The following is a 25,933-nucleotide window of genomic DNA, read 5'->3' as shown; positions in this document are numbered from 1 at the left end:
AATAAATATAGGAAATGATAAAACGTTGTATAGATTTTCGAAGGAAAACCTTCAATGGTTAGTGGATTATTTTTTGCTTTCAACTAGTGAAACACGTGGTGGAGAATGATTCTCGAATTTTTAAAAATAGTTCGGTGTGCAATGTAATTAAAAGCAATGATGTAGAAGCATATTTACTTGGCGATGAAGGATAAGGTATTGCGCCATGGTTAATGACACCCTTTAAAAATCCATCAAATCCCATTGAAGCCTTATATAATTCCACAATAACAAAGGAAAGAATTATCATTGAACGTTGCTTTGGTCAATTAAAGCAGAGGTTTGCATCATTTCAATATAAAATTCTTGTTGATATAGAAATTGTACCACAAATAATTATAAGTGGTTTTGTTCTGCATAATAAACTAAAACAACAATTCAACAGATTTAGAAAGTAACACCGAAAATGTAGTGTTTTCTTCAAACGACACCTTTATTATAGATATAAAGATACAAATAAAAATAAATAAATAAAATTCATAAGTATTCAAAATCAAATTACAGTGAAATTCCTCATAACCGGACACTCACCGTCGCAGTGTTTTTGTCCGGTTATGGGAGATGTCCACTTATGGGAAAGACTACAAAAACTTATCATTAAATTGTCGTTTATTTAATATATTGTGCAAATTCGTTATTATTTTATAATAAATATTATATATACAAATATACATATTGTTACATGTGTCAATAAAATATGTTAGTTTTTGCATATCAATACTATTTTGGTTGGAAAAATTCTGTAATGATTGATTGCTTAAGCATTGATTGTTTTAATTTAAAATGCTCATTTTCAAAATGACTCTCGATATTTTTGATGTGTTGAAAAGCTAAGAAGTCATTTTTGGCAAATTGTTTCAAACGTGCAACAAGTGTTAACGCCTCATCGCACGATGTTATGGGCTCACTTATTTCTTCATTAGGTTCTTCTTCTGAATCACTTATGTCCATTTTATCGTTATGCTCTTCAAATTCAATTTCGATTTTGTCTTCAGTGCAAACATTTCTGTCTATTTTGAGAAAATCGTCAAAATCATTCGCCAAGTCAGGTCCTTCCTGAAATTTAGCATAGAGTGCCAGTGGAATGTCATCTTCGGGATCAAAATCGGAAAAACTTTCATCACGTTTTGAAAATCCTGCTTTACAGAACCCATTTTGGATTGTTGTTGCTTTTACTTTATCCCAAGATGTTTTAAGGAAATAAACAGCTTCAAGTACATTAATAGATTTCGCCAGTTCTAAAGCTGACCTTGTAGTGTCGATTTTACGTAGCAAGTGTTTTAAAAGTAAGGTCCTACAGAAAATTTTAAAATTTTGGATTACTTCTTGATCAAGAGGTTGGATTGCTGTCGTTGTGTTTGGAGGCAAAAAAACAATATTTATGTTAGTTAAATTTAATTCCCTTGGATGAGATGTTGCATTATCCAAAAACAAAACAATTTTTCTATTCTGAACTCTCATTTTTTTATTAAACTGTTGCAGCCATTCATTCATTACTTCTCGAGTCATCCATGCTTTTCTATTTGATTTCCAAATCACTGGCAGATCCATGATAGAAACATGTTTAAATGATCGAGTGCGAGCTGCTTTACCTATAACCAAAAGGAGATCTTTTGCTCCCACCATATTTGCGCAAAACAAAATTGTGAGTCTTTCCTTCGAAAATTTACCGCCAATGCATTTTTCAGATTTAAGAGCGAGAGTTTTGTTAGGCAATGCGCGAAAGAAAAGCCCGCTTTCATCTGCATTGTAAATGTCCTGGGGCTTGTATTTGGTCAACAAAGCTGGCAACTTTCCCCTGAACTGATCTACATCCTCCTGGTTTACATCTGCAGATTCACCAGATATGCACTTGAAAGGTACATTACGGATAGTACCTTTTTTTTGGTGCCATGTTATCACTTGCAACTTAAAAATACACACAACCTAAATGCAATATATTTAACAAACTAAATGAAGAAATTGCCCTCTATTTGACAGCTGATTATCTGTTTTTTGATGTTGACATGTGTGGGCAGAGATGTTATATGGCCGCCACATAATTCTTGATAAAAATAAGTTCTTCATACTGTTTTTTTAAATTATTAATAGCTTCAATTTTTTTAATTTTAACTACTGGCAGTTGCGATTTTTGAAATAAAACCGAATAATTATGAATTTCAAAAAAGCATCACTTTTTATTTCACACATTTTAATGAACGCACTTGCAATAACAAGAAGAAACTTCTTACCATGAAATTACAATAACACATGCATATGAAAGCTGAAGTAAATATGACCGACACGATTGACAGTTTATATTTAACTAAATTTTGTTTACATTTCATTATTTAAGATTGCTTAAACTAATGCAAAACATACTAGATTATAACACTTTCTCCGCCCTTAATTTTTGACAAGGTTTAAGTTTTCCTGAAATCGTCGGATTCAAATCGATTTACATCCTTCCGAATACGACCACTTTTTCGAAGTTGAACTACTTCGGTAGAACGTTCTTCACTAGGCATTAATGTTGATTGGCTAGATGAAGGCGGTGTGGCATTGATGAAATTTGGAGTGAATTCAAAAATTGGTTGTGAAGAGAGGTCAGAGCTACTTCTAGTTTTAAGCTGATTAACGTGACGTTTGATGTAACCAAAAGATGTGTTCACTCTGTAAACCATTTTACCAAGTTGTTTTACAATAACTCCTTTTATCCATTTTTCCCCTCTTGCGTAGTTTCGAGCGAAGACGGGTTGCTTTAGACTGAATTTCATTTTCCGTTTCGAAGCTTCAAGGTGCTTCCTAGGCGATTCAAACAGTTGACTCAACAAGGTACGAACAGGCCTTCCATGTAAAAGTTCCGCAGGTGATTTACCTTCAGCATTCGGCATTGCACGATATGTTGCAAGGTATTTTGATACAGCGAATTTGAGAGACAATCCATCGTCAATGTTTTTCTGAACAGCAGTTTTAAAAGATCTGACGAATCGTTCGGCTAACCCGTTTGAGGCTGGATGAAACGGCGCTGTTGTTATATGTTTGATGCCAAGTTTTGAGCAAAAATGTTTGAATGCTTCAGCTGTAAATTGCGGACCATTGTCACTTACGATGGTTTCTGGTATACCTTCCAGAGAAAATATAGAAGACAATGCTGATACGGTGTCAACCGTTGTTGTTGTAGATAGTTGTACAACGAACGGAAATTGCGAGAAAGCGTCGACACAAATTAGCCACATTGAATTACAAAATGGACCAGCAAAGTCGATATGTACTCTCTCCCAAGGTCGATCAGCTTCAGGCCAGCTTACGTATTCACGTGCGTGAACAGGATTTGCAATTTTGCACACATCACAATTTTCAGTTAATTGTGCGATGTCTTTGTCAATATTAGTCCACCAGACATGTTGTCGAGCTAGCTGTTTCATTCTCGATACTCCCCAATGACCATCATGAAGAAGTTTAAGAACTTTCTGCTTAAGGGAGGCTGGAATGACAACCCGGTTGTACTCCGTCTGGAGGCAAAGCAAATTGTTGTTTAGTATTAAAGCAAAGCGATGATTGAAAAATGATCGAAGATCAGCATCTTGAGGCATTAGCTTTTCAGGCCAACCGTTTGTAACGAGAAAATAAACTCGGCGAAGAATTGGGTCATTTTTGGCATGCTGACGAATTATTTCAGCGTCGATAGGTGTGTTAAGTTCATTGATGTTGAAACAGGATTCTTCATGATCAAAAGTTTTATCTTCACCAACAGGTAAACGAGATAAAGCATCAGCATTTCCATGCTCAGTAGTTTTACGATACCGAACATCATACTGATAAGCCATTAGTATAATAGCCCATCGCTGTAAACGATGTGACGTCATCGACGGCAACTGATGAATTGGATTAAAAATGCTAACAAGAGGTTTGTGGTCAGTAACCAAGGTGAATCTTCTTCCGTATAAATATTGATGGAAACGCTTGACTCCAAAAACGATAGCTAGCCCTTCCTTCTCTATCTGACTATATCGTCGTTGATGAATGTCGAGAGTTTTAGATGCAAAAGCAATAGGCCTTTCTGTACCGTCAACGTACGTATGCGAGAGCACGACTCCTATGCCATAGGAGGAGGCATCTGTAGCTAGAACCAACGGTAAATCTTCCTGATAATGTGCTAATTGCGCTGCATTGAGAATATGCGTTTTAAGAGCTATAAATGCTTGTTGTTGTGCTGTACCCCATGTGAATTTTACATTTTTTCGGCGCAGCATGTTGATTGGCGCGGATAATTGCGAAAAATTAGGTATAAAATTATGGTAATAGTTTACCTTACCCATGAATGCTTCTGCTTGCTTTAGATCTTTAGGCGGCTGCAGGTTTTTGACTGCTTTTAGTCCTGACTCATCTGGCAATATACCTTTTGCACTAATTTGACGCCCGAGATATTCGATTTTATCTCGCAGAAAGAAACATTTTTCTTGCTTGCACCTGATACCATTTTGTTGCAAAATACGAAGTACTTGTTCTAGGCGGCTGATGTGTTGTTGAAATGTAGGTGCGGAGATGATGATGTCATCGAGATAATTTCCGCAACCTTCTACGCCTTGAAGTAACTGCTCAAGATATCTTTGGAATATAGCTGGAGCGCTTGCAATCCCAAACGGTAAACGTTGGTATTGGAATAACCCAAGTGGAGTGTTGACAACCATTATTGTTTTTGCTTCATCGTCGAGTTCCATTTGTAAATACGCATCCTTAAGGTCGATTTTTGTAAAATGTTGACCGCAATTAATTTTATGGAAAAGACTTTCGCGTATAGGCAAAGGATATTGTTCAATGTCAATTTGCGCATTGACTGCTTGTTTAAAATCCCCACAAATTCTTATGAAACCATCAGCTTTTGGAGCTAGTACAATAGGCGAAGCCCATTGGGAAAACTTCACAGGTTTTCAAATACCTGCATTTGTCAATCGATCGACTTCTTTCTTGAAAAGTGTCATTTGCGAAAATGGAATTTGTCGGCTTTTGTAAAATTTCGGATTTGCATTTAGCTTTAAAAAATACTGACCTTAAAGTTTTTTATTGTGCCAAGAGCTGGTTCAAAAATATCACTATATTTCTTACACAGCTCGCTAATTCTGTGTGATTCACTTTCAGTAATGTTACAAATTTGCTGAATCTCAAACCCTAATTCTTTGAATAAATCGAAACCGAATAAATTGTTACAGTTTTCGACATCCACGACAACGATTACCACTTCCTTTTCTTTTCCGCCACATTTGATATCTACGCAAAGTTCACCAAGCACTGGAATTTCATTTTTGCCAAAACCAAATAAGATTTTTGTACAATTTCGCAACTTCGGGCAATTTAGAGTTTTGAATGTTCGCTTATTTATTAGAGAAACTGTTGCACCAGAATCCATTTGGAAAGACACAATTTTATTACAAATTTCCAAGTCAATGTAATTCTTATTGCTTTCAGTTTTTACAATACCTGTTAAACTGTTAATTGTTTCAACAGTACCAATGTTGTGACTTTACGGCGGTAATCTTTCTTCTTGTTTTCATCACCTAAATTACGTTTGTTGTTCTTGTTTTGTTTTGACATGCACACTGGCGCAATATGTTCAATTTTGCTACATCTATTACATACAGCATTTCTAAATTTGCAGTTTTCTCTTGCATGAGAGTTTCCACAGCCAGAACATGATTTGAATTTTACTTTATTATTGTTATTGTTGAAAACACCCGGCTTTTTTATGTACCAACTGAATTAACAGGCATTGAGTTTTCGATCGTTTGTTCTTTAATTGTTGCCACCGTTTTAGTGGTTGTTTCGTACAATTCTGCAATCTGCAAAACATCAGCAAGTGTCGGCTGGGGCTTTTGGAACGCAGCCGTGCGCACAGCATCGTGCGGTGTACGTATATAATTTGGTCACGAATCATATCATCTCCGAAATTGTGCAAACAATTCTGGGCTGAGCACGAAAAGTTACACTCTCTTGCCAATCCGCGGAGATCGGCTACACACTCTCTGTATGATTGATGTGGCTTCATTTCCTTTTTGAAAAAATCGTAACGTGCAGCGACCACATGCCGTTTCGACTAGAAATGATCCGTTAGTTTTTCCGTTAAACTTTTGAACGATTTTTGAACGACTTTCGTGTTACCGAAAAGATTTTTTAGCAGCTCAAAATTTTCTGTGCCAATCCAAGACAAGAAAAATGATTTTTGTTTTTCACTGCACTGAACTGAATATGCTAAAAAATGTTGGTTAAGTTGCTCTAAGTACGATTCCCAGGTTTGCTGTTTTTTCGAAAATTTGTGAAATACTGGAACAATGTTGTGATCTCTTTCAGATACACCGGCAGGCAGTACCTTGTTTTTGGAACATTGAGTCCATCCAATCACGTTGTTGTTTCAGCAAATTTTTTGAGAACTCTTGTTGTTCTTTAAGCAATTGCTTATAAATTTCACTATCGCCCGGCATGATTGTATTTAAATATTGAACGGCACGAAATAAGCGTGAAAGCAATTGAATAATTGCAGATTTTTATCCTTGTCGCCAACTGAAGTAAATATGACCGACACGATTGACAGTTTATATTTAACTAAATTTTGTTTACATTTCATTATTTAAGATTGCTTAAACTAATGCAAAACATACTAGATTATAACAAAAGCTTTGAGCATTTGCTCGCAAGATTGAGTTGAGTTCAAGCTTCTTAATCTCATTTTTATGCATACCAAAATCAACTTGAGATTGAGGTTTTGGTGAAATTCTGAAAGTTGAGATCAAGCTCACTATGCTTTGTTCGGAGCAAGAACTCATTTTTATGCATAAGACCCAAAGTCGCTTAACTTTTTCGAAGCAATTGCTCACAAAAAATTAAGAAACTTGATTTTTATGCATACGAAACCTACCATTTACTCACAATGAGCTTCTCAACAAAAGTTCAATCAATAAAATTGAGAATTTGCGAAAGCTCTTTTTTGCGAGCACAAGCACAAAATTTTTATGCATGCCACCTTGAGCAAATACTCAGAAAATGTGAGATCAAGCAAGAACTCATTTTTATGCATATGCATCTTTATGCATCCTTCCAAAAGATGAGCGATTTGTTCAGCTCATTGAGCGACATATCCATTGCACTAACTGTCACGCTGGACCGCGAGTTTTTATTGCATTGGGCCATCAACAATTGTGGATAGTAAACTGTAAAGCGTTAGCGGCACGAGTGGTACATGAGTGTTTACACTGTAGCCGCTATCAATCAAAACTATTTACTCAAATCATGAGTGATCTTCCGAAGCAACGAGTATCATTTTCAAGACCATTTAATACAACAGGCGTTGAGTTTGCTGAACCTATTCCAACCTACTTAAAAATTGGTGCCAAACGCCCATATAAATTATATATTGCGCTTTTCATATGCTTTGCGACTAAAGCTGTACACCTTGAAGCCGTCAGAGATCTCTCAAGTGACGCATTTGGCGCACTGAAATGTTTTAGTGGACGTCGTGGTCTATCCAGCAAAATAGTTTGCGATAACGCTACAAATTTTGTGAGCGCTGATGTGAAATTAAAGGTACTTCTTACAAGAGCACAATATCAATAAGGTTTCTACATTTTGCGTTAATCAAGGCGTTGAATTCTCGTTTATACCACCGCGCGCCCCACACTTTATTGGACTTTGGGAAGTGGCGGTTAAAACTGTCAAATCATATCTGTTTCGCACACTGCCAATTGCTCGTCTAACATTTGAAAAACTTACTACTGCCACTATTGAAATTGAAGCAGTAATGAATTCACGACCACTTGTAGCGCCTTCAACTAATCCAAACGACCTGGAACCATTAACTCCAAGTCATTTAATAATCGGTTTTGGGCTCAAAAATTTGCCTGAACTATTTAACACGACAATAAAGGTTTCACGTATTCAACAGTGGCAGCGCATAACAGCTATTAAAGCTCACTTTTGGAAAAGCAGATCAAATGATGTCAAATGTGTTTTATGTGAGGGAAATCATCCGGCCAACTGCAAAGGATGTCAAATATACCAAAACCTGCAAAAAAAATGTATCCCCAATTAAGGCCTAGGGCGCCGGAAGTGCAAATTCAAGTAAATCCTCTTCCTTCTCTAAACAAAAATCACATCATGAATTTTCATTCATCTCAAACATTCGCACAAATAGTGAAATCAGACAACAGTAGCGCAAGAGAGGAGATAAATAATTTTGTGGAAGAATTCCGTGAGATGACATCGCTATTGAAGCAAATGATGCACCAAATCGTAGTAATGACAAATTTACTGATCAACTTGACGACTAAACAAAATTCTTGATTTAGTAGTAGTCATATGGAACGCTAATAGTCTATCAAAACATAATGATGGTGTCAGAAACCCATTTTACGACGCGTAGTTCCTTTAAAATTCCTAACTATGAACTTTATCACACAATGCATCCCAGTGGTAAAGGAAATGGAGGCTCTGCGGTCCTCATAAGAAAATCGATAAAACATTATGAAGTAAAACCATATTGCACGAATGAAATTTAGGCAACAAACATTGTAGTACAAACTAAAGAAGGCGACATGACTTTCTCAACACTCTACAGCCCACCGCCCAACAGTATCTCGAAGGATATGTACATATCATTTTTTCAGCTGCTTGAATCTAGGTTCCTAGTAAGCGGAGATTTTAATGCACTTAAAATGGGGTTCCCGCCTAATATCTCTATTTATTGCTTCGACAACTTTTCGAAGCAATAAATGTACTCAATCTACACACAATCTCTACAGGTGAACCCACATACTGGCCAATGGATAGAAAAAAAATACCTGACTTAATTGATTTTGCGGTATCAAACAGGGTACGTATCGAGACTACTACCTGTAAGTCCAATTTCGACTTGTCATCTGACCACTCGCCAATAATAATCACTCTCAATGAATGCTATGAAATTATGAAAAAATGTATTCTTCATAACAAAAATACTGACTGGAACAGTTATCGTCAACTAATTACAATTGGTCTAAATACCGAAGTTAGATTGAAAACTGAATCTGATGTAACTGAAACAAAAGATAAATTTGCTTCAAGAGCCTTATCAATTGGAACTTCCAATTAAAAGATATACTATTAATGAAGTAAGGGATATAATAACAAAGTTAAAAGTAAAAAAAGCTCCAAGATACGATTTAATCACGGGCATGGCCTTCCAGCATCTTCCACCAAAAGGATTTGTATTTCTGACTCATCTATTTAATGCTGTGATAATAAGGGGATTTATTCCGCCATAGTGGAAGATAGCGCAAATCTTCATGATACCGAAACCAGGGAAACGCCCAGAAGTCGTCAAATCATATCGCTCAATAAGTCTACTTCCAATACTGTTGAAAGTTATGGAAATCCTGTTTCTAAAGCGTCTTACACCGATTATCCAACAAAACAGACTCATCCCTGACCATCAATTCGGCTGTCGCCAAAAACATAGCACAATAGAATAAATTCATAGACTTGTCAGACATATCCATAGTGCGATAGATGGTAAAAAGTATTGCACCGCGGTATTTATAGATATTTCACAAGCTTTTGATCGAGTATGGCATGAAGGCCTTCTTTTCAAACTAAAACTAATCTACCCCTAAATTTTTTCATATTTATAAAATCATACCTCTCGGCAAGGCACTTTTTCATTAAACATGGAAACGAAACTACAATACTTCATGATATAGAAGCAGGAGTACCTCAAGGTAGCATAATGGGACCAATGTTTTATCTTTTATATACTGCGGATCTTCCCATTACCGATGAGAGAGCAATGTTGCTCTCTGGATGAAAAACTGGCGTATCAAACCGAATGAATCAAAATCTGTACAGGTAACATTTACTACAAAACGTTCTACGTGCCCGCCTGTTTTAATAAACAATACTGAATTACCACAAGCTGTAGAAACAAAATACTTGGGCATACATCTAGATAGTAAGCTAACCTGGAAATCACACATATTCAAAAAGCGTAAGGCCCTGGGTCTTAAATTACTAAACTTATTTTGGTTCCTCAGCCGAAACTCCAAACTGTCACTCGATAATAAGCTGCTTATATACAAATCTGTACTAAAACCTTTATGGACTTATGGGGCCCAATTACGGGGTACTGCATCAGACTCAAACCTGGCAATTATCCAGCGTTTCCAATCTAAAACATTGCGAATGATAACAAATGCACCTTGGTATATAACGAATGAACAGCTGCACAAACAATTACATGTTCGGACAATCAATGAAGAAATAACCAGTATTTTAAAGAATTACGCTCATCGCATATATATGCACCCAAACCCGCTGGTTACACACCTGATGTCCCCTTCCAACACTTTTACAAGGCTGAGAAGAAAAACATCGAGAGATATTTTAGTCCATACGTAGTCTTTCTGTTTTAGATCGTAATAATTATTAATACGATTTATAATTATACATATTACTTATTGTCATTCATACCACCTGACAGATTGTAATAAAATAAATGGATTCAAAAAAAAAAACAAAAGCTTTTGGAATCGATGGCATCGTGAATATTTAACTGAACTTCAAAATCGAACTCGATGGCAAACACTAACCAATAACCCAAATGTTAATGATATGATAGTCATACAAGATGACAATTTGCCGCCCATGCATTGGATTGTGGGCCGAATTACTAACGTTATTATAGGACCAGGCGGGTGTGCTGGAGTGGTTGATGTCAAAATTCCACCAACCACACTTAGAAGATTAATTCCAATTAATTAAAACCTGCGGTTTCAATGAGGGCCAAGATGTTCAGTCAATGTTCAGTTTATACGTATACATTTCACTTCTATTAACTTCGACGTACTATTTGACATTTTATTATTCGCAACATGTGGCAACCATGGCATATTAAAACTACGTGTATAGTTTCAGTTTCACTTTGTTACTTACGCGGTGCTGTTGTGTTTGACTCCGCAGTGCTGTTATGTTGTGAATTAAATAAATGCTTTCTAAAATTTAGTTGTATTTTTTTATTGTTAATCATTTACAAGCCTTGCAGTTATTGGATTTCAGAATAAAAATGCTAAAATTTGGCATAATATGGTTTGTATACCATAGATTGAAACAAACAATAATTTTAAATGAAGCACATAAGCAGTTTCTAAAAAAACAGCAGATAACATTTATCTGCTCAAATTAAGTAAGGACATGGGATTTAATATATTCGGATGTATTCGTACTCTTAAAAACCCCTTAAGCTAGATCGAGTTTTTTTATAGCACTCATTAATACATATAAATATATATTTAGAATACAATCTGACTAATTCAGAATGTTTACACTTATCCAGAAAATCGAATTGGAAAAGCGGTAACGTGATTCGTACAAATAATAGAGAATAGAAAATACATTAAAGTTAAATTTTAAAGTCTTCTTTTAGAAAAATGTATTTTTCATTTTTCTTACATATAAGTCCGTACTCCATTCAAAGAATTGAATTCAAGATACACCAAGAAGACTGTAAACAGTAGATTTTTTATAATGGTTTCGAATTGTTTTACTACGTTTGTTGTAGGTTCAGCAAATTGCGAAAAAATGCCAGACATTGTCAGTGCATAGAAATATACAAAGTAAACATTTGGCCACCGACTACTAAGAAAATATATTGCTGGTATAGATTTTCTGATATAATAATAATCCAAAACATTTTTTCCGGCTGGTTAAATCTTGACTCCACACACAATTCGTAAGATTTTGGAGTTGCCAGCGCAGTGTCCAGATTTGAATCTAATAATGAACTTGAGAGCCATAATCAAATTGCTCGTGGCAGTATAAAAGCTCTCGATCAAAATGACTTTATAGTAAGTTATTTCATGATAAATCCAGTAAAAAGAAATTCAGTATATTTTTATATAATAGATATTTTAACGATACCATCATTAATATCACTTGTTTTATATGATTTCACAAAAATTGTTCTATCGCAATTAATCGCAAAGCCAAGTGACGACAATTCAACTCCAACATTATTATTAAGTTATTGTTTCAATAAGATATTGATTGTTCCAAAATTAGAACATTATAGACATTATGTTACTAACAAGACTGTTATCAAAAACAAAGAGAATGTATATATAAGAATTTAATAAAATATTTTTATTAATGGTAAAACGCAAAATTTACGTAAAAATTTACTACTTATTACATAACACAATAAGTCGTGCGACTGATACACAGATGATACTGCCATTGTCAAATCCATATGACGTTTATAAAGTGCCAGTCTTCAATATATTATGTGTAAAGTTTCATGGCATTTCGATTAGTCAGAAAAAAAGTGTCAGCCATTTAATTTAAGCTAATTTTGATATTTTCAAAACAATGGATTCAAACAAATGTCGAGTGTTAATTTATCATTGCATCTTGATGAAAAAAAATACCTCAAAAGTGTTATCCGGACTCTGCTCCATCGAAAAGAACCATTTGTTATTGATTTGCTGAATTTACACACCGATGATGGTGAACGTTTTAGTCGCCCAATTGAGATGGTTACTCCAGAAAACATCAAAAAACTAGAAATTGGTTATATCTTATCGTAAATTGAAATTGCGTAAGATAGCTGAGACCGTAAAGATATCAGAAGGCAGTGTGTTTACAATTATGCATGAGCATTTGACCCTGAGAAAGCTCTTTTCAAAATGGGTGCCGCATTTACTCACAGTCCATCAAAAACAACAACGTGTTGATGATTCAGAGCAGTGTTTGGCCATGTTTACTCACAATAAATCAGATTTTTTGCGTCGATATGTGACAATGGATGAAACATGGATCCATCACTTCACTCCGGAATCAAAACGATCATCATCTGAGTGGACTGCAGCCGGTGATCCACGTCCGAAGCATCCCAAAGTACAACAGTCAGCTGGGAAGGTTATGGCTTCAGTATTTTGGAATGCTCATGGTATAATCTTGATTGACTATCTCAAAAAGGGAAAAATCATCAATAGTAACTACTACACGGCATTACTGGGTCATTTGAAAGCAGAACTTATGAAAAAACGACCGCATATGGCGAAGAAAAAAATTTTGTTTCACCAAGAAAATGCACCATGTCACAAGTCAATAAAAACAATGACAAAATTGCACAAATTACATTTCGAATTGCTTACTCATCCACCGTATAGTCCAGATCTGATCCCCAGCGACTACTGGCTAATCGCTGATCTCAATAAAATGCTCGCCGACAAGAAATTCGTCTCAAATGAAGTAGTAATTGCTGAAACTGAAGCCTATTTTGAGGTAAAAGACAAATCCTTCCACAAACACGGCAAGAAGCGTTGGAATGATTGTATTGCCCTTGAAAGAGATTATATTAATGGTTCGATCGATTTTGGGCAGAAAAAAAATTTGTTTTTCTTAGTTAGTAACACGATGTATTACATTTACGGTTACAGTAATTTCAGTTCAACAGTAATTTGTTGATAACAACAAAGTTTTCACGTTTTTGTACTGAATATTTTCAAAAAGCGTAAAAAGAAAACATATATTTACTCCAATAAGCGAAAAATCACTTTCTAACAGTGGAAATCAAGTTTCTGTAATCACTACCTGTGCTTTTTAGGACATACTGAAGCATCGTGGAAATATCTATTGGTATATACATATACCTACTGACAAAATATTATATTTTTGCTAGAACCAATGTATATTTTAAATCTATATACATTAAAGAAAGGCGTGTTAGTGACTACTTATAACTCAAGAACGGCTGCATCGATTTTAATCATCTTTGATTTATTAGATTCGTCTCCGATTCGAATAGCAGAATATATATATTGGAAAAATCCACTAATTTTAACAAATAATAAATTTATAAATTTCTGTTTCAAACTGTTGACAGTATGACAGTTTGAGTGATATTGATTTTCTTTTTGTATTTTTGTGTGTCATCAATATTTCAAATATTTTAAATTTCAAATATAATAAATAAATACTGTCGTCAATATCTGAGCTGTAAGTACCGAAATTTTAAATTTTTTGTTTCATAAAGAAATAAGGAAATTATTTAAAATACAATTAGACGTCGGAATATTACGCATGCATCCACTGAAAAAGAACGAGAAATCGCACGAGAAAAGAGCCACATTAGTACGACCCGACTTCGCGCTTCTCAAACACAAGAGCAAAGAGAGGCAGCCCGTGAAACGGCTCGGTTGGCAATGAATAATGGTCGAGCTTATCACACAGATCAACAACGAGATATCTTCGACGCGCAAAAAGAAATGTTTCAACTATTGATTTGTATCAAGCAGCGTTTCCATACGATTGCGCAAATGATTATACTTCGCAGCCTTCGCATTGGTCCAATGGACGTTACTTACGTACATTGTGAAGCATTAAAGTTTGCTGGAGATATGCCGGGACTGTGCTGCCTTAATGGCAAAATAAAATTGCCATTATTGACTCCGCCACCTGAGCCATTGCATTCATTGTTTTGTGGTGAAACACCAGAATCACGACATTTTCTAGCGAACACTCAAAAATACAATGGCTCCTTTTAAATGACTTCATTCGGGGCAGACATTATCGAAGAACATGGATTTAATCCGACATTCAAGGTAATTTATGTTGAAAAAAGCAAATGTTGAATACAGGTGAAATACAGGTGAAAAAGTTTTGTTATATTCCTGTATTTGTGTATTTGTTTTGTTTATATATTAATATCCTATTAACTATTGAACATAATAAATTTTTTGTATTCATTTTATTACGTTAATTAATTTTTTAATTTAGTTTACCTAAAATTTAATACAACATTCATTGACTGCTACGCGGCACGAAGCTCGCCGGGTCAGCTAGTAAAAAATAAAAGACCTATCTTATATAACGCATGAAATATATACGAAAACTCCAATATGAGTTTTAATTTTAAAATTATTTTTATTTTCAATATAATGTCACGTCATAGCGTTAAGCTAACGTGCGTCAACTTAAATACATGAAATAAATCAATTACGAATTTCATGAAATCAGAAATTAGGAACAGAAATAATCAAAAATTTAATTGAACTTGAGAGGTGAACGAAAATTGTTTTTATCAGTTCAATCAGCTTAAGTGTTATCTATATATATAGCTTTCTTCAGTGCTTGGGTAAATCCGCCAAATTCAATTAATATTGGCAATATTTATAGATGTGAAAAACAAAACCATAATCCAATTTTTAATAACCAAAAGCAGTTTCATAACTAAAACTAAATAAAATTTATTAACTGATAAGGCGAAATATAGGATTTGTAGAAATTTCCCAAATTTCCCTAGAACCATTAAAAATATCATAAAATCAACAATTTATGACCGATATTTAAATTTATTTGTTGGAATTTGATCAAATTCATAATCTACGTGCCAACGCAGAAAATTTTAAAATATTTCATTGGTTACAATGTTCACAGAGTATAAAATCATAATGAAAATTAGTAGTAGTTGTGACATAAACCGCACCAAATTATTGAAAGAAATGGCTGAAAACAGCACAACGTAAGTTTCAACGTTGACATTCGAGTAAATAAACGATATAAAATTAATATATCACGCAGGGAGTAGAAATAAAACGCGGTTAAGATGCTCAAGATGCATTCTGTCACCATTACTGTTTAATATATACTCAGATACCATTTTTAAAGAAGCACTACATGACGCACGGATGGAATTATGTTTATCGGGGTATTCATAAACAATTTGAGTTACTGCGATGATACAGTGATTATTGTCGATTCACTAGACGGCTTACAGAATCTTTTAGACGCTGTTGCATTGAAGTGCAGAGAATACAGCTTAAAATTAAATTGCTGTAAAAGTCAATACAAAGTGTTAAGCAAACGACCTATTTTTGGAGGAAGACTAACAGTATCTGGCTCAGCCATAAAAAGAAGTATAATAAGTACAACTACTTGAAAAGCCAGCTTGATGAGCAATGAGAAAACTGTAAAGAAACACTGTTTTAAATAAATGTGTTCCTTAGAATAAGAATGCTGCGATGATATACTCTTCTACGGGACAGAAGCCTGGAAGTTGTCTGTTGCATCGATGAATAAATTTGAGGCCTTTGAAATGTGGTGCTATCGACGCATGTTGAAAATAAGCTGGATGGAGAGGATTACAAATGTATTGGTATTTCCAAGTGCCAACAAAGAGACAGAAATACTAGGAACAGTAAAACGACGAAAGTTGAAGTTTTTGGGTCATATTCTGGGGCATCCAGAAAAGTACGGACTACTGAAAATAATCATTGAATGCAGAATTGAAGATAGACGTGGACCTGGCAGACGAAAGATATCATGGCTGAAAAATTTACGTCAATGGTTCAATAAAAGTACCAGATCATTTGTTTCGAGAGGCTGTACATAAATTCACAACCGCAATCTGTTAACCAACGTTCGAAGCAGTCAAGGCACCTAGAAGAAGAATTATCAAATTGGGAAATACACTTTTGTGTTACACTATTTTAATTTATTGTTGCAATGAACATTATGAAATTCACTGTTCTATATAGCTTTTTTCTTTTTTTTCTTGGTTTAACATTAAAAATGTCTACACAAAAGGTTTTTGGTACCGTTAATATAAGCCAAACGCAGAAATTGTGAAGGACTGCAAAAGTAAACCCAATGAGTATTTAATATATAGACTATGCATCAGGAACAAATTCGTTGATCACACTGCCGGTCTAGTGGTAGACCCTTAGGGCCAATTTTTCACTCAAATTCTCATAGTGGCATTAGTGAGAGAATATGAACCAAAGAGAATATAAACGAACACATGATAATAAACATATGATTTTAAATACGGTATTGATTTTAATTTTGGATAACTCCTACTAGAAATAGACCAGATCTTTACATTTTTGCATATTTGACAATATATTTCTTAAACTATTAAAGCTAATTAATTTCTTATTAATTAATTTGTTATATAATAGTACTAATTGGAGTATTTTCTATTATTTTAATCAAAAACATTTATTATCTATATTATTAGGTTTAGAATTTCTTACTTAAATAATTTAATTTTTTATTTATAGTTATATAAATATATTTTATTATAAAAATTATTTAATAATATATTTAACTTTAAAAGTTTGCACGTAAGGTATTCCTATCTTAGTTTCAATAATTTATAATATAATATAAATCATAATAATATTCAATCCTTTAGAATATAAATAATATTTATATAAACTATTTTATAACTATTTTTTTGCTTTTATAATGTGATTTAATTTTTTACGGATTAATTTTGTTTATATTTTGAGTATGTATACCTGTATCAATGGAAGAGAAAAAATTAAAATATTTTAAAATTATAACAATTGATTTATAATTAATGTAATATTTATATTAATTTCTTCGATTTTTCCATTTTCCAGTCTGAATATTTTTGCTTGATATTTATTTTTTAGAGGTAGATTTATTCCAACCTATATGTTTACAAGATGGAATTTAATTATTATTTTATTCTTTGTTATTAAGAATTTTTTTATTTCATTGCGAAATTTGGAAATTTAAATTTTTATAATTAGAGTGATTATATATTTAATTATAAGTGATTGTATTTTTCAATAATTTAAGCTTTTTTATATTTATTAGAATTTCTTTAATTGGAGAGATTTTAGTTAGATTAAATTGTTTACGTCAAGTTGATTTAAAATCATTAATAATTGATTCTTCTGTTGTTCATATAGGAATTGTTTTAGCAGGTATTACAAATTTAAAAAATTTAGGAGATGGTGGTGAATATATATTAATAATTGAACATAGATTTTATTTCTCAGATTAATTTTGTTTAGCTAATATTAGATATGAACGGTTAGGAAGACGAAGTTTATTAATCAATAAGGAATTATTAAATTATTAAATGACGGTGTATCATTATCTTCATAATGATTTTTGTTAAGTTCTAGAAATATAGCTGCTCTCAGACAAAACAAAACACTGATCAAACCACACACCTACGAGTATAAAAAAATTCTTAAATTCTCAAAACGTAATTTAAGGTTGATAACAGGTTTCATTATGTGACATTACGGTGTGATATATTACCTTCATAAACTACGATTATCTGCTAATGCGGAATGCAGATTATGCTTGGGAGATGAGGAAACTACTATATATATTCTTTACGACTATTCAGCTTTAACAGAAGAAACTTATTTTATAGTGAATTTCTATTACCAGAACAGATTAAATTTTCTTTAGATTTAGTTCTGGACTTTGTTCACAAAGCTTTAAAGGGCTGTGTGTAATCAATACTGAAATTGGTACAATAGAACTTTTCTGGCCACAGTACCGTCTGTCACGTCCATATTTTTAATATATACATATTAAATGAATAATACTATATATTAATGAAAATTATTTTTATTTGCCAGAGTGAAAATTAATTTTTATAAATACAAGCAGAATCATAATAACATTTTTGATTGAATAAGTTTGAATTGAATAAGATGAATACTTATAAGTCTTGTTTTATTAGTTTTTTCTTTAGTAATTTATTATAGAAAAGAGTATATTAGGATATGTAAAAATTAAACTTAAATTTTAGCAGCAAATAATGGATTGCACACACATATGTACCAATGTTTTAAGGGCATAAAAACATAAATAGTAGAATTCTGAAAACTTCAGAAGTTAATTTAGTTTGTATATTTTATTTATTTTTTTTTTTATAAAAAATGATTATAATTACTATTCAATACATAGGCTCGTTATGCTTCAATTTTAAATTTTGCATCTTCAAGATGCGGGAGAGATTGGAGTGAAATTTGTATTGATTTCGAGTTATTTTGTTCGCTCTGAACTATAGTTGTTGTTATTTTATGTACAAAGGTGCATTTAACAAGAGAGAAATCAAGAAGAGCAACTTATGAGAATATCAAAACAATAAATGTCTGCCAAAATACCAAAAACAGGTTTTTTGGTTTTTTTGATTGATTTTCAGTAGAGGTATTCAGGCAATAGATTAGTTGCATAGTAGATAATCACAACAAAAATTTGCATACAAAAAAGAAACTAAGCAGAGAATCTACTATTTCGGAGATTCTCAGATTAGTGAAAATTTGATTAATAGTGGTGCCAGTGGAAAATTTGATTAATAGTGGAAATTACGCAAAACCTTTCTAGTGAGCAGACGTGTTTTTAAGCCGGTCTCGGAAAAATTTAAATTTTAGTATAAAAACAAGTAAATAACAAGTACTTTTAAAAGAATTACTTTTGTTATTAATACAAAAACAAAAAAAGAACATTTTTGGACAAAAAACAATTCCTAAAAGTTAAAAGTGCATACAATATTAATTTGAAAATAGCGCGCGCTTTTTCGATTTTTGTTGATTTTTGCACAACTTTATTAAAGAAACTCAAATCGCTGACAGAGATAGCAAATTATTTTCTAAAGCTCAAAATAAAAAAAAAGCGAGCAAGCATTCAAACAAAATATCAGTGCGGTTTTGTGTATATATAAACAAAACAAAAAAGTGCTGATAGAGACAGCTAGTAATTTATTGCAAACGTGTTCCAGAAAAGCTGTAACTTGAAGCCCACAATTCATCACAACACAATATAACAAAACACCAAAACCAACACCCTTGCTAACATTGAAATTTGGAATTTAAAGTTATTTATTTTATTAATTATTATTATTTTTAGACCGATTCGAATAGCAAAGAAAGGCAAAGACAAAAATTTTTTTTTTAATTTATTGAAATTTGGCTGACCATACAACGCTGTTTCGAGTATTGCCAAGTACTCTTCATCAGTGGTCTTTGGAAATAATCGAATTTTATTTAATTAGTTTATAGTCCGTATATAATTTGTTTGGTCTGCAAGTGCCAAGCTTAGAACTCGTGCCTGTCAAATTAGAAGCGATGACTAATCGTGTTTATCCACAAGAAGCCAAGGCTGCACAAACTTTCAATGCTCAAGTTCCAGGTTTTATTGTCACTTATTTTTATTTAATTAGTGACACCAACCAAAGCACTTGCCGTGCTTTAAATTAGAACGAGCTTATAAACTACAATATAAGGCTGACAGAGCATGTTAATCCCTTAGCAAGAAATCTCGCACTTCTATCCATTAGTTCCCCCAAAAAACAGCTGATCGCACAGACATTAATGAATATTCAACAGCTTTAAGTAATAACCGCACCTTTCTTTTTAGTAATCTGATAAAGTTGAACCACTTTCTTAAGAAACCACCTAGCATTCACTCCAATGAAACTTAACCGATTAGTCTAAGTGGGGTTCGTGATATAAGGTTTACTTACTTTATTTTATTTTATTTTATACATTGTATAAGTTAACACAAAATAAACATATCCGATGAATTATGTTTAAAAGCTCTCAGGTGAGAGTGTTGTAAAAAGCTCCCTCACATATGAAAGAGTGCAGTTCAATTTTGGCTCTGTAGTGTAAAACATATATTTAATAAAGAAATAAATAATTGATAATTGGTAATAAAATAATTGGCGCCCAACGTATGGCTCGAATAAAAAAAGTTTAAGGGCAATAAATGTTAAATGTGGAAGTAATGCTGAACCAAAATTCAGCTCCAAACACACCGAAGTGAAAAAACACGTTTTGAGCAAATACTGCGTGCGGAAAAGCTTGTCTCAGCACGTTTTTTGTATTTTGTTAAACGCGATATTTAAATTATTAATAATTATAAAAGAAAACAACTAAGTCAATTTAAATTGAAAATGACTATAAATTAGTGGATTGATTTATTTTATAAAAATCCGAACAGAAATAAAAATTGTTGTACAGTGGGAACTGTCCACGAAGAAAGAAACATTTGCATTAACTTTACCTCTTTTTGCATTTCAAAACAACAAACAATTTTTTTATTACAAACAAAAAAGCATTGCAAACGTGCAGCTGAGAGATGATTTAAAATAAAGACAAAAAATATTTAAAGTAATCAACATATAAACAATTTAAAAGAAAATAATTGAAGTGTGCTGGTGGTTTCAAAAGGTACACAGTTGTAATACGAACAAAACATAATATAACATTTGGAGGAACTCAGAGCGCGACCAGTCACTTTCACGACAACAGGAGAATTTTTTTATATTATTCTTAGATATTTAAGATATTTAAATTTACAATTGTATGGCTAGAATTAAATAAATTTTTTGAAATAATATTATTTTTGTATTATTATTGTTGCGATAGCCCTCCCTTGCAAACTCTTTATTAGAAGCCTATTACCAATAGCGGCTCTGCAATAGAAACTTAAACATATACAGGAACGCCATAGAGTTGTTCATAGTGAAAAAATGAATAAAGACCAGCTGAAAGCCGTAATTGAGGCTGCCGTTAGTGGTGCTCTTGCCTCACAGAGGCAAATCTTTGAAAAACAATTAGATGAGTTAAGTAAACGTCTAAATAAAGTTACAGTAAATACCCCGGATGTAGAAATCTATGAGGAAACAAGAATAATCAGTGGAATAAAATGTGAAGAATCACTTGACATTGTCAAATCTCTGCCTGACTTTGAGGGCAGGCAAGAAACTTACGTGTCATGGCGACAAGCGGCTCACGTTGCTTATAAATTATTTCAAAACCATAATGGGAGCTCGAAACATTACCAGGCAGTTGCCATTATACGAAATAAAATAAAAGGATCGGCAGACATGGTTTTAGCATCCTTTAACACTGTTCTCAATTTTAAAGCTATAATAGCACGTCTTGACTTCACATACGCTGATAAGCGGCCTATTTACCTCATCGAACAGGAGATGTCTACCCTACGTCAGGGTAACCTGACTCTTTTACAATTCTATGAACAAGTGGAACAAAAATTGACTTTGCTTACCAACAAAGTAATTATGACTTATGATGGAACCTTGGCAGCATCCTTAAATGAAAAATACAGAATGGATGCGTTGCGCATATTTATTTCAGGTACAAAAAGGGCCTTAAGCAACATTCTTTTCTCGGCACAGCCAACCAATTTACCCGCAGCATTAGCTCTGGCACAAGAAGTTGAGGCAAACCATGAGCGTTATAAATTCGCAACCAACTTCGCGAGGAGTCTGGAAGATGAAGCTCACAGAACTGAACAAAGGCTTCAAAATAATGAAAGAAGTATGGGCAGATATAGTCAGGTAAGCAATTACGTTAAAAGTAATCAAGTTGATAATCAAAACAAAAATCCATATTTTGTAAGACAAAATGCTGAAAAAAGACAAGTTGAAAAAATGGACGTAGATCCAACCTCATCTAGGACGAGACACTGGAACAGTGCCAAAACTCAAAGGAGTAATTATAATACGTCAGAGAAATACAACAACACTATTTTCGGGGTTCAATATAAGGACCAAAATATGAAAAGAAGAAATGACTCTGAAAGATTAACAGGGCAAAAAATGCAGAGAGTGAATTTTATGCCACACGAAAGCACTTCTCAAACACAAGAAATGAGGAAATACGAGGAATTAGCCGAAGAATCACTAATAGAAATTGATGACGATGCTGATAGTTTTGACCATGTTAATTTTTTAGTGGAAACTCCCTGCTACCATTCATAGAGCGGAATATTGCAGGGAAAATTATAAAACTGCTGATTGACACCGGTGCGTCAAAGAATTACATTAAACCTCTTAAAGAGTTAAGATATACAAAACCAGTAAGCAACACTTTTATAGTAAAATCAATACATGGTTTTAATGAAATCAAAGATAAATGCTTCGTGAACCTGTTTAATATTAATAGCACCTTTTTTATATTACCCGATCTTACAAAATTTGATGGAATCATCGGCCTCGATTTGTTAACACAAATCGATGCAAAAATAGATTTTAAAAATAAAAATTTGAAGTATAATACGGGATCAGAACCGATCCAGTTTTTAAAATGTGCGAATGTAAATTTCACTCGAATTGAGGATATTAAAATTCCAGAAAAAGTTAACGAAAAATTTCAAAAATTATTAAAAAGTGAACAAACGGTATTTGCTGATCCTGACGAATTACTTCCGTTCAACACAAATATTGTAGCTACCATTCGAACTGAGTGTGACGACCCCATTTATTCGAAACTATATCCTTATCCTATGGGCGTAGCAGATTTTGTGAATAAAGAAGTGCGTGACTTGCTAAGAAATGGTATAATTAGACCATCTAGATCGCCATACAATAATCCAATATGGGTTGTTGACAAAAAGGGAGTTGATGAGCATGGCAACACAAAAAAACGTATTGTAATTGATTTCAGAAAATTAAATCAAAAAACGATAGACGATAAATATCCCATCCCTAACGTGATGGTGATACTCGCCAACTTAGGAAAAGGAAAATATTTTACAACTCTCGATTTAAAATCTGCCTTTCACCAAATAGTTTTGGCAGAAAGAGATCGCGAGAAAACTGCTTTTTCGGTCAACAGCGGAAAATACGAATTTTGTAGGCTACCATTTGGCTTGAAGAACGCACCCAGCGTATTTCAAAGGGCTATTGATGACGTGCTTCGAGACCAAATTGGAAAGACATGTCACGTTTACGTCGACGACGTTATCATATTCTCAAAAACAGAAGAAGATCACATTAAACACATAGCGTGGGTCTTGAGGAAGTTGAACGAAGCCAATATGAGGATTTCACGGGAGAAGTCCCATTTCTTTAAGGAAAGCGTTGAGTACTTAGGTTTCACGGTAACTGGAGAGGGTATTCGAACAAGCCCAAGTAAAATAGAGGCAATTCGAAACTATACTGAGCCAACGACATTATTTAATGTCAGGTCATTTATGGGCTTAGCGAGCTATTACAGATGCTTTATAAGAAACTTCGCCTCAATAGCCAGGCCACTTACAGATATCTTTAAGGGCGAAAATGGTAGAGTTAGCACTCACCAATCGAAGAAAAAACAAATAGAGCTAAACAACAGTCAGCGTCAAGCTTTCAACAAGCTCAAGAAAATCTTGATGTCGGAAGACGTCTTGCTCCAGCATCCAGATTATGGAAAACCATTCGACCTAACAACGGATGCGTCATCTTTAGGATTAGGCGCTGTACTATCACAAAGCGGGAAGCCGATAACTATGATATCGAGGACCTTGAAAGACAACGAAATGAATTTCGCTACCAATGAAAGGGAATTACTCGCAATTGTTTGGGCTCTAAAGAATCTCAGAAGTTATCTATATGGTGTTAAAAATTTAAATATTTTTACTGATCATCAACCTCTGTCGTTTGCGGTTTCAGACCGAAACCCCAACGCGAAAATTAAGCGGTGGAAAGCGTTCATAGATGAACATAATGCCCAAATTCTTTATAAGCCAGGAAAAGAAAACTACGTAGCCGATGCGCTATCACGGCAGAACATTCATCTGTCCTCATAAAGGGAAGGGTGGTCCATAAGGACAACCTTAGGTAATATTCTGTAGTGGTTTGCAAGGGCGAAGCGAGCTGATGCATTCACCATACTAATGTTCTAAGAGTATTCTCTATTACACAATTGTATGATTTTAACTATTGTTAAACTATTGTTTATATTTAACTATTGTTATATTTAATATATTGTTATCTAACTATTGTTATATTTTTTAATAATAACATATTTTTGTTTTATATATTTTGTTAAATATTCCAATAATTGCTAACTTATTGTATTCAACGCAAAAAGAGACCGAGGACGACTCTTACTTAGCGAGGGAGGAGTTAACACGTAATCAGCCACACTTCTATGTTTAAATAAACATATCCGATGAATTATGTTTAAAAGCTCTCAGGTGAGAGTGTTGTAAAAAGCTCCCTCACATATGAAAGAGTGCAGTTCAATTTTGGCTCTGTAGTGTAAAACATATATTTAATAAAGAAATAAATAATTGATAATTGGTAATAAAATAATTTATAGTTAAAATAAAAATTTGTAATATTATGTAATTAATTGTAAGATTTTAAACTTATTATTAGTCTCATTCTAAAAGAAGATGCAATAAATAAATGTATGTATGTTTAAATAAAAAAAAAACAAAAATAAAATAGTGGTGTCAGTAGCAAGTGTCGGCGCTATGAGCATAGGATGTCTTAAAAAGAAAATGCAAAAATAATAACATAAATTAATAAATAAAATTCAGTAAAACTATAATTTTTAAAGGGATAAAATATAATTAAAAAGTAGGTATAAAATTGAATATTCTACTTCTCGATATATGACACGTTTGCAATTTTAGTTATATGATATGATAAGATAAATTATATGATAAATTTAAATGATATTAAATATTTCGAATATTTGAGTATTTCACTGTTAACATATGTTTCGTTTTTGCTGTTGATACGAGTGCTGCCAAGGCATTTGCACACAACAAACTAATGAGATTACGGCATCTGATTAACATCAAAATTTTTATTTATTTTTATATGAAGTTTTTTAATCAACTAAGCAACTAATCTGTTGCCTGAATACCCCTACTATTTCTCTATAGTACGAACGTTTGTTTGGCAGCAATATTAATTATTTTTATTTATTTATTATAAACTAATAAGCAATAGTTTATTTATTTTTACTAAAGTGAGGTAAGTTTATTCCATCTGAGTTAAAGTACTGTTAGTTTATGTACCATATATGTGCGCAACACATATTGCACCAAAAAGTCTTGTTTAGACTATACCATTTGGTGTAGTAGAACAAAGATTAGGGAAATATACATATGTCATTACTAGCCATAATATTGGCAGTTTTGAGATATGTCCATCCAACTGTTACAAAAATTCTATCTAAGTAATAATATAACGACATTTATTACATCATAAATGCCCTGAAATTATTTACGAAAACTGACACACTAATACCGCGCTATCGAAGCTCAGAATAATTACAGGTTCCTCGGGAAGGTATGCAGATCTGAGGTTAGTTAT

This window comes from Teleopsis dalmanni, chromosome 2 (genome assembly GCF_002237135.1).
Source record: "Teleopsis dalmanni isolate 2A chromosome 2, ASM223713v2, whole genome shotgun sequence".
Lineage (NCBI taxonomy): Eukaryota > Metazoa > Arthropoda > Insecta > Diptera > Diopsidae > Teleopsis > Teleopsis dalmanni.
The sequence above is the reverse complement of the archived record's forward strand: the minus strand, read 5'-3'. Positions refer to the sequence as shown.